This window comes from Nicotiana tomentosiformis, chromosome 11 (assembly GCF_000390325.3).
Source record: "Nicotiana tomentosiformis chromosome 11, ASM39032v3, whole genome shotgun sequence".
NCBI lineage: Eukaryota > Viridiplantae > Streptophyta > Magnoliopsida > Solanales > Solanaceae > Nicotiana > Nicotiana tomentosiformis.
In genome coordinates this window covers 5,799,785-5,810,883 of record NC_090822.1, presented here as the reverse complement: position 1 = coordinate 5,810,883, position 11,099 = coordinate 5,799,785, and the positions used below count along the sequence as shown (strand labels likewise).

General features: G+C 38.3%; 1 pseudogene; it reads left to right on the top strand.

Annotated features, from left to right (window-relative positions):
- The first annotated feature begins 2,083 nt into the window (after positions 1–2,083).
- On the top strand, positions 2,084–9,407 carry LOC138900887 (eukaryotic peptide chain release factor subunit 1-3-like; annotated as a pseudogene).
- The last annotated feature ends 1,692 nt before the right edge of the window (positions 9,408–11,099 follow it).

Below are 11,099 nucleotides of genomic sequence, written 5' to 3'. Positions count from 1 at the left end.
CTTCATCTTGAACTCCTCCTTCAGTTGAATCTTCAACTTATCAATTTCTTCCGAATTCTTGAAAGTTATCAACATATAGGAGAATATATACAAAGGAACCATCATTAAGTTTGCGCAAATACACACAATGATCGTATTTGCTTCTCTTGTACCCTTGCCGCAACATAAACTTGTCAAATCGCTTATACCATTGTCTAGAAGATTGTTTCAATCCGTACAACGATTTTTCAAGTTTGCATACCATATTTTCTTTTCCAGCAACTTTGAATCCTTCTGGCTGATTCATGTAGATTTCCTCCTCCAAGTTTCCATGTAAAAACGCAGTTTTTACATCCATCTGAACTAGTTCCAAATCCAACTGTGCTACCAAATCCAACATAATTCTAATGGAGGAATGTTTTACAACTGGAGAAAATACTTCATTGTAATCAATTCCCTCCTTCTGAGAATATCCTTTGGCCACCAATCTTGCTTTGTAGCGAACATCTTCTTGGTTAGGAAATCCTTCTTTCTTTGCAAATACCCATTTGCACCCAATTGTTTTCTTTCCCTTCGGGAGATTGGCCAATTTTCATGTATGATTCTGATGAAGGGACTGCATTTCTTCATTCATGACAATCCTCCACTTATCTTCTTCTGAACTTTGGATTACGTCTTTATAAGTGATAGGAACACCATCAGCTACAATTGAGGTTGCGCAAGCAACCGTCTCTATGAGACGAACAGGTTTCGTTATTGTCCTTTTTGGCCTGCTGGTTGCTAATGATTCAAGTTGTTGTCGAGGTTCTTGAGTTGGAATCTCCCTCTCTACTGTCTCTTCTTCCAGAGGGTAATCTTCATGAGTTTCCTCCTCTGCTTCTTGTGTAGGAAAAATAAATTTTCCCTCAAACTCCACCTGCTTTGATGCACCACCAGTTTGTTTGACATCTTCAACTGTCACCTTATCTGTTATGGCAGATTCATCAAAGGTAACATCTCTGCTGAATATAATATTCCTTGTCTCTGGACACCATAAGCGGTATCCTTTGACTCCAGAAGTAATCCCCATAAATATAGCCTTCTTTGCTCTCGGATCCAATTTTGACTCTTTCACATGATAGTATGCAATTGAGCCAAACACGTGCAAAGAATCATAATCTACAGCAGGTTTTCCATACCATTTTTCAAATGGTGTCTTGCCATCAATAGCAGCAGATGGTAGGCGATTAATGAGATGGCATGCATATGTAATTGCCTCAGCCCAAAATTCTTTGCCCAAGCCAGCATTGGACAACATATACCGTACCTTCTCCAGTAAAGTCCGGTTCATACGTTCTGCCACTCCATTCTGTTGTGGTGTATGTCTGACAGTGAAGTGTCGGACGATGCCATCATTTTCACAGACCTTATTGAAATGATCATTTTTGTATTCACCTCTATTGTCTGTGCGAATACACTTGATCCTCCTGCCTGTTTGATTCTCCACCATCGTCTTCCATTTGAGAAAAATTCCCAACACTTCATCTTTCCTCTTCATTGTATACACCCACACTCTTCGGGAAAAATCATCAACAAAGGTTACAAAATAGTGCTTCCCACCCAATGAAGGTGTTTTGGAAGAACCCCAAACATCAGAGTGTACATAATCCAAAATGCCTTTAGTATTATGGATCGCTGTACCAAATTTAACCCTTGTCTGTTTCCCTTTGACACAATGCTCTCAAAACTCCAAGTTGCAAGTCTTTACGCCTTTTAACAATCCTTAATTAGATAGAGCTTTCAAGGATTTCCCTCCAGCATGTCCCAAACGCATGTGCCATAGCCTGGTTGATTTGAGTTAGTTGATTAATTTGATAATGTATGATCAACATATCAACAATAACAACAAACCCAGTGTAATCTCACAAATGGGATCTGAGGAGGTTAGTGTGTATGCAGACTTTACCTCTACCTTGTGGAGATAGAAAGACGCTTCCTGATAGACCCTCGGCTCAGGAATAATATTTGATCAACATAGCGGACTGTGTTTGGTATTATCTTGTCTTTGTTTGTGCACTAAATAATCTATGGGTTTTTTGTTTGAACTGCAGTTTGTTATACAATGATGACAGATGATCACAAGAGCGACGAGAATATTGAGATTTGGAAGATTAAGAAACTAATAAAGGCGCTTGAATCTGCTCGAGGCAATGGTACGGGCATGATTTCTCTAATAATGCCTCCTCGCGATCAAATACTAAGATGCTTGGAGATGAGTTTGGAACTGCATCAAACATCAAAAGTAGAGTGAATCGCCAATCTGTATTGGGCGCGATCACATCTGCTCGACAAAGACTTAAACTCTACAACAAGGTTCCACCAAACGGGCTCGTGCTATACACTGGAACAATCATGGCTGAAGACGGGAAAGAAAAGAAGGTTACATATGATTTTGAGCCGTTCAGGCCAATTAACGCGTCTCTATATCTTTGTGATAACAAGTTCCACACAGAAGCGTTGAATGAACTTTTGGAATGTGATGAGAAGTTTGGGTTTATTGTGATGGATGGGCATGGGACGCTTTTCGGGACCTTGAGTGGCAGTACCAAGATTGTCCTTCACAAGTTTAGTGTTGACTGCCTAAAAAACATGGGAGAGGAGGACAGTCATCGCTGCGTTTTGATCGTCTTAGAATGGAGAAACGACATAACTATGTGAGAAAAACGGCAGAGCTTGCAACACATTTTTATATTAATCCATCCACTTGCCAGCCTAATGTTTCGGGCTTGATATTAGCTGGATCAGCAGAGTTTAAGACAGAACTTAGCCTGTCTAATATGTTTGATCGTCGTCTTAGGGAAAAAATATTAAAGGTGGTTGATGTTTCTTATGGAGGGGAAGATGGTTTTAGCCAAGCAATTAAGTTATCTGCTGAGCACTTAACCAATGTGAAATTTATTCACGAGATTGATATTATTGGAAAGTATTTTGAGGAGATTAGTCAGGACACTGGAAAGTAAGTCGTTGGCATTGATGATACAATGGAAGTTCTGAACACGGGCACTATTGAAACCATTGTTGTGTGGGAAAATCTCGACGTTACTAGGTATGTTTTGAAAAATAGCAGTACTGGAGAAACAATAATCAAACACTTGAATAAGGAGCAAGATGCACATGAGTAACTTTTGAGAACCTTCTACAAATGTGGAATTAGAGATTATGGATAAAATTGTTGAAATTGTCAAAAGTCCCACATCGGTAGATGACAATTTTGAATGAGAATTTCACCCTATAAAAGGAGGCCTAATGTTTAGGATTTAAATACACCTCTCATTTGCCTTTTTTTTTTTAATCTTCTTAAGGCATTTGTATCTTCTCTCTTTAGTATTATTTCACTTGTAATTTTGGAGCGGAATAAAATATTGATTGTGTCCGAGAAAGTAGGCAAAATTGGCCGAACCTCGTAAATTCTGGTGTTCTTTTATTGTTGTCTTATTGTCTTGTTTATTATTTAGTGGTTGTCATAATTTTTGGTATAATAGTTGTGACTCATTCACACTATATACATTTGGCTTCCGCAATAATTGGTATCAGAGCACTAAAGATTGAAGATGAAGACAATTGTTGAACACTAAAGATTGAAGATGAGGACATAACCAAAATTTGTTATTGAGAAAAAATTGAAGATGTGGAATTTTGCCAAGGTGGAGATTTGTTGAAATTGTCAAAAGTCCCACATTGGTGGATAACAATTTTGAATGGGAATTTCACCCTATAAAAAAGGCAAATGAGAGGTGTATTTAAATCCTAAACATTAGGCCTCATTTTATAGGGTAAAATTCCCATTCAAAATTGTCATCCACCGATGTGGGACTTTTGACAATTTCAACAAATCTCCACCTTGGCAAAATTCCACATCTTCAATTTTCTCTCAATAACAAATTTTGATTGTGTCTTCATCTTCAATCTTTAGTGTTCAACAATGTTGATCAAATCCAAACAATGTTGAAACTTGACCGCAGTCACCACTTTTGTCAGCATATCAGCAGGGTTCTCCGTAGTATGAATTTTCTTCACCGTGACTCCACCTTCTTCTATGATTTCTCGTACGAAATGATACCGAACATCAATGTGCTTCGTCCTTGCATGATAAACTTGGTTCTTCGCTAATTGAATAGCACTTTGACTATCACAAAAAATTGTAATATTTTTTTGTTCAATACCAAGCTCCTTTAGCAACCCCTGAAGCCAAATTGCCTCCTTCACAGCCTCCGTAATAGCCATGTACTCTGCCTCTGTTGTAGACAAAGCAACTGTTGACTGCAAAGTAGACTTCCAACTAACTGGTGCCTTTGCAAAAGTAAACACATAACCAGTAGTTGACCTTCGTTTGTCCAGATCACCCGCAAAATCTGAGTCACAATATCCAACTACAGACCGATTGCCTTCCTGCTCAAAAACTAACCCAACATCTACAGTACTATGAATATACCGTAGAATCCATTTCACAGCTTGCCAATGCTCCTTTCCTGGATTATGCATATATCTGCTAATAACTCCAATGGCTTGTGAAATGTCAGGTCTCGTACAAACCATTGCATATATCAAGCTACCAACAACATTTGCGTATGGTACCCTTGACATATACTCCTGTTCAGTTTCATCCTTTGGCGACATAGTAGTACTTAGCTTAAAATGGGGAGCAAGTGGCGTACTAATTGGCTTAGTCTTCTTATCTATGCCAAAACGCTGTAGTACTCTCTTCAAATATTCTTTCTAAGATAAACAAAGTTTCTTTGAACGTCTATCTCTTATTATCTCCATGCCAAGAATTTTCTTTGCCTTACCCAGATCCTTCATCTCGAACTCCTCCTTCAGTTGAATCTTTAACTTATCAATTTCTTCCGAATTCTTGGAAGTTATCAACATATCATCAACATATAGGAGAAGATATACAAAGGAACCATCATTAAGTTTGCGCAAATACACACAATGATCGTATTTGCTTCTCTTGTACCCTTGCCGCAACATAAACTTGTCAAATTGCTGGTACCATTGTCTAGAAGATTGTTTCAATCCATACAATGATTTTTCAAGTTTGCATACCATATTTTCTTTTCCAGCAACTTTGAATCCTTCTGGCTGATTCATGTAGATTTCCTCCTCCAAGTTTCCATGTAAAAACGCAGTTTTTACATCCATCTGAACTAGTTTCAAATCCAACTGTGCTACCAAAGCCAACATAATTCTAATGGAGGAATGTTTTACAACTGGAGAAAATACTTCATAGTAATTAATTCCCTCCTTCTGAGCATATCCTTTGGCCACCAATCTTGCTTTGTAGAGAACATCTTCTTGGTTAGGAAATCCTTCTTTCTTTGCAAATACCCATTTGCACCCAATTATTTTCTTTCCCTTCGGGAGATTGGCCAATTTTCATGTATGATTCTGATGAAGGACTGCATTTCTTTATTCATGGCAATCCTCCACTTATCTTCTTCTGAACTTTGGATTGCGTCTTTATAAGTGGTAGGAACACCATCAGCTACAATTGAGGTTGCACAAGCAACCGTCTCTATGAGACGAACAAGTTTCGTTATTGTCCTTTTTTGCCTGCTGGTTGCTATTGATTCAAGTTGTTGTCGAGGTTCCTGAGTTGGAATCTCCCTCTCTACTGGCTCTTCTTCCAGAGGGTAATCTTCATGAGTTTTCTCCTCTGCTTCTTGTGTAGGAAAAATAAATTTTCCCTCAAACTCCACCTGCTTTGATGCACCACCAGTTTGTTTGACATCTTCAACTGTCACCTTATCTGTTATGGCAGATTCATCAAAAGTAACATCTCTGCTGAATATAATATTCCTTGTCTCTGGACACCATAAGCGGTATCCTTTGACTCCAGAAGTAATCCCCATAAATATAGCCTTCTTTGCTCTCGGATCCAATTTTGACTCTTTCATATGATAGTATGCAATTGAGCCAAACACGTGCAAAGAGTCATAATCTACAGCAGGTTTTCCATACCATTTTTCAAATGGTGTCTTGCCATCAATAGCAGCAGATGGTAGACGATTAATGAGGTGGCATGCATATGTAATTGCCTCAGCCCAAAATTCTTTGCCCAAGCCAGCATTGGACAACATACACCGTACCTTCTCCAGTAAAGTCCGGTTCATACGTTCTGCCACTCCATTCTGTTGTGGTGTATGTCTGACAGTAAAGTGTCGGACGATGCCATCATTTTCACAGACCTTATTGAAATGATCATTTTTGTACTCACCTCCATTGTCTGTGCGAATACACTTGATCCTCCTGCCTGTTTGATTCTCCACCATCGTCTTCCATTTGAGAAAAATTCCCAACACTTCATATTTCCTCTTCATTGTATACACCCACACTCTTCGGGAAAAATCATCAACAAAGGTTACAAAATAGTGCTTCCCACCCAATGAAGGTGTTTTGGAAGAACCCCAAACATCAGAGCGTATATAATCCAAAATGCCTTTAGTATTATGGATCGCTGTACCAAATTTAACCCTTGTCTGTTTCCCTTTGACACAATGCTCGCAAAACTCCAAGTTGCAAGTCTTTACGCCTTTTAACAATCCTTGATTAGATAAAGCTTTCAAGGATTTTCCTCCAGCATGTCCCAAGCGCATGTGCCATAGCCTGGTTGCTTCTGCCTCTTTGTCATCACTGGATGTCACTGTTGCTGTCCCAATAACTGTGCTACCACGATAGCAGTACATGTTATTGTTCTTCCGATTGGCCTTCATTACCACTAGTGCACCGGAGCATATTCTCATCACTCCATTTTCTGCAATGATTTTGAACCCTTTTGATTCTAGGGCTCCCACAGAGATGAGATTCTTCTTCAAACCCGGTACATATCGAACATCTGTTAATGTTCTGATCATTCCATCATGGCTCCTTAATCTTATTGAACCAATGCCATATGAGGTAAGAGGGCTGTTATCCGCTGTGTGGATGACTCCATATTCTCCTTCTTGAAAATTCACGAACCAGTCCTTGTTGGGACACATATGATAACTACAAGCCGAGTCCATCAACCATATGTCTGATGATGTTGATAACTCTGTTGTAACTAATGAGAAGTCTGAATCATCACAATCAGCTACATTTGAATCCATAATGGCCTTTCCATTGTTATATCTGGCCTTATTCTTCAACTTCGGACAGTCTTTCTTCCAGTGCCCCTCTTTTCGACAAAAGGTACATTCATCTTTGCCGGGTCTAGATCTCGACTTGGATCTTCCCTTCTTAGTCCTCGTTTGATTTTGAGTACGACCCCTCACAATTAGTGCTTCTCCTTCTCCGCCCTTCTATTTTTCTCCCTTTCTTTGTTCATAGTTGTAAAAAGCCGAACAAACTTCTCTGAGAGAAATTTTGTCATTTCCATGGAATAGAGTAGTTTCAAGGTACTCGTACTCATTAGGAAGTGATCCTAACAACATCAAGGCCAAGTCACCATCATCAAAAGTTGCATCCATATTTTATAAATCTGTGACCAACTTATTGAAACTGGTGATATGTTCATTCATTGTGGTACCAGGAATATAGGTGAAGCGAAACAGTTTCTTCTTCATGTACAATTTATTTTGACTGTTTTTCTTCAAAAATTTATCCTCTAGTGCTTTCCATAATTTACTTGCAGAAGTTTCCTTTGTGTATGGATATTTCTGCTTTCTAGCAAGGTAGGATCGAATGGTACCGCAAGCAACACGATTGATAATTTTCCAATCTTCTTCTCCAATAACATCTGGCTTCTTTTCTTCAATGGCAAAATCTAGCCCTTGTTGAAAAAGAACATCTAGAACCTCGCCTTGCCACATCCCAAAATGTCCTGACCCGTCAAAAATTTCTACCGCAAATTTTGCATTTGACACAATTCTTGTCATAAGCGAAGATGCCAACGATGACGTATTATTGACACTTGATATAGATTCTTCTTGTTTATTGTCTCCCATTTTGACACAAATATTATTTAGTAGCTGACGACACAAATCAAGATTATTTCCTTTCTGATGTGGAAGATTAGACTAAGCTGCAACCACAGAGCATACTCAGACAGAACCTTGACTCAGTTACCAAGATAGATCTTTTCTAATGTGGAAGATCAGACTATGCTGCAACCACAGAGCATACTTAGACAGTAACCTGGCTCTGATACCAATTGTTGCGGAAGCCAAATATATATAGTGTGAATGAGTCACAAATATATATATGCATAATCCAGGAAAGGAGCATTGGCAAGCTGTGAAATGTTTAGTGCTCTGATACCAATAGTTGACCTTCGTTTGTCTAGATCACCCGCAAAATCTGAGTCACAATATCCAACTACAGAGGCAGAGTACATGGCTATTACAGAGGTTGTGAAGGAGGCAATTTGGCTTCAGGGGTTGCTAAAGGAGCTTGGTATTGAACAAAAAAATATTACAATTTTTTGTGATAGTCAAAGTGCTATTCAATTAGCGAAGAACCAAGTTTATCATGCAAGGACGAAACACATTGATGTTCGGTATCATTTTGTACGAGAAATCATAGAAGAAGGTGGAATCACGGTGAAGAAAATTCATACTACGGAGAACCCTGCTGATATGCTGACAAAAGTGGTGACTGCGGTCAAGTTTCAACATTGTTTGGATTTGATCAACATTGTTGAATACTAAAGATTGAAGATGAAGATACAACCAAAATTTGTTATTGAGAGAAAATTAAAGATGTGGAATTTTGCCAAGGTGGAGATTTGTTGAAATTGTCAAAAGTCCCACATCGGTGGATGACAATTTTGAATGAGAATTTCACCCTATAAAAGGAGGCCTAATGTTTAGGATTTAAATACACCTCTCATTTGCCTTTTTTTTTTATCTTCTTAAGGCATTTGTATCTTCTCTCTTTAGTATTATTTCACTTGTAATTTTGGTGTGGAATAAAATATTGATTGTGTCCGAGGAAGTAGGCAAAATTGGCCGAACCTCATAAATTCTGGTATTCTTTTATTGTTATCTTATTGTCTTATTTATTATTTAGTGGTTGTCATAATTTTTGGTATAGTAGTTATGACTCATTCACACTATAAACATTTGGCTTCCGCAACAAAATGCCTTTACTTGAGTGGTTTGCTAATGAGTACAAGAAATTTGGTTGTACTCTGGAATTTGTTACAAACAAATCACAAGAAGGATCTCAGTTCTGTCATGGTTTTGGTGGCATTGGCGCTATTTCTTCGTTACAAGGTAGATGTTCGAGTTTTTGATGATATTTGTGACGACGGTGAAGTTTATGAAGAAGTTTATGTTGATTCTGAATAGCAATCATCCAACTTCAAAAATGGCAGTTTAGTAATGGAGCAGGAATGTTGCACTGGTGCGCGATGAGGACTCATGCCTGACTCGGCCGCTGATGTGCTTAGCCACAAATTAGTGGGAGCTCTTCAGGTAAGTGAGCAAAGATGTAGTCTTATTCTCCAATGTTATAATCTATCTTCTTTTGCGTGCAAAATGTCTCTTGAAGATCAAACTTATCTTCATCATTCACTACTAAAAAAAATAGACTGGACAAATTCTGTAGCTAAACAGCAAAATCTGTCACTAATCCTACTTAGCGATGGATTAACAACAAATTATCAAAAACTCTTGTTAGCTATGAGCGATTTAGTGACAAAGTTTGTAGCTAATTCTAGTTTTTTTCTTCTTTTTGTAGTGATTTCCTTTCTAATAATCTTTTCTTTTTTCGTGGTTTACTAGATGGATGATCGGCATGAAGAAATGAAGTTGCGAGTAATTTCTTCACGTTTGTCTGAGCAATCTGAAGGTCATGTTCATCCCTCAAGTGGCGTGTTTGCTGAAAGAACGGAGACAAGATCCATATAGCGGTTTACCAGATAATCAAGAACTTAATCTGTTCCTTTGGAGTTGATTGGGAGCTTTACGCTATGCTTCTTCGAACAGTGGCGGAGGCAGGATCATGGCTAAGGGGGTTCAAAAAGAAAAAAGTTAAAAAAGATTGTAACTAGTAGGAATTGAACCTATGACCTTACAAAGGTTTTGAACCCCCTTGACCACTAAACTACACTTTTGAGCTATGTCAAAGGGATTCAAAACTTAATATATAGAGGTAAAAAACAGATTTTACCTTATATATATAGTGTAATTTTTCGACGAAGGGGGTTCGGATGAACCCCTTCCGCCCCCTAAATCCGACCCTGCCTTCGAGTAGTCTAATTGTTAAGTAGTAGTAGTATCATGTTATCTAGGAAGCAAGAAGTTTTAATTAATATGCAGTATGATTTCATTGACGTCAGTAGTATGTAATGTAGTCAGTAATATGGGAGTTCTAAACTTATATGCATTATGATTCAGTATTGTGTGATCTGAATGACTGCTGGTTCTTGAGATTGACCAATACAAGTACAGTATCATTGGGATATTGGACTGTTTAGGTATACTATGGTTACTATTGTTTCTAGCCGTGGAAGCAGCTACTAATATTTGCATTAGGGTAGACTTTCTACATCACGCCCCTTGGGTGCGGTTCTTCCCCGGATCCAGCGTGAATGCGAGATGGTTTGTGCACGGGGCTATCAGTGTAATGTAAGTGTTGTTCCCTAAATATCCAATCGGTTCATACAGAACAAAGTGAATAATCTTATCTCGATTACCCTTATAAAAGATGCAGATAGATGCTCATCGCTCATCATTGGATATCTCGACTCTTTCAGAAGGTGGGATTCTGATCACGCCCAATTCTAGTCCTAAAAAGGATAAGCGGTCGCTGCAAATATAATCCGGTCTAAAAGTCCGGAGTCGAATCCCACAGAGAACTAAAGTTTAGCTACAATTGTTCACTATCACCAAGAAGACAAGTTCGAACAATTCCTAAGTTATAAATATTAAGATTCTTATGTCTAACTAATTAACTAACAAATTAAAATAGAAAATTAACAACTAAAGATACTAAGGGTTGGAGACAAGATTAAGGAGGTCTAGAGTTATGATTTCTCCAATTGTCGAATTCTTTCCGCTACGTCTCTTATAATTTCGCCTAATTATTCTCTACTGATCGTGAGCCTTCAGGTGTCGTAATTCTCTCCCGAGCAACTACAATAATTTACTAGACATATT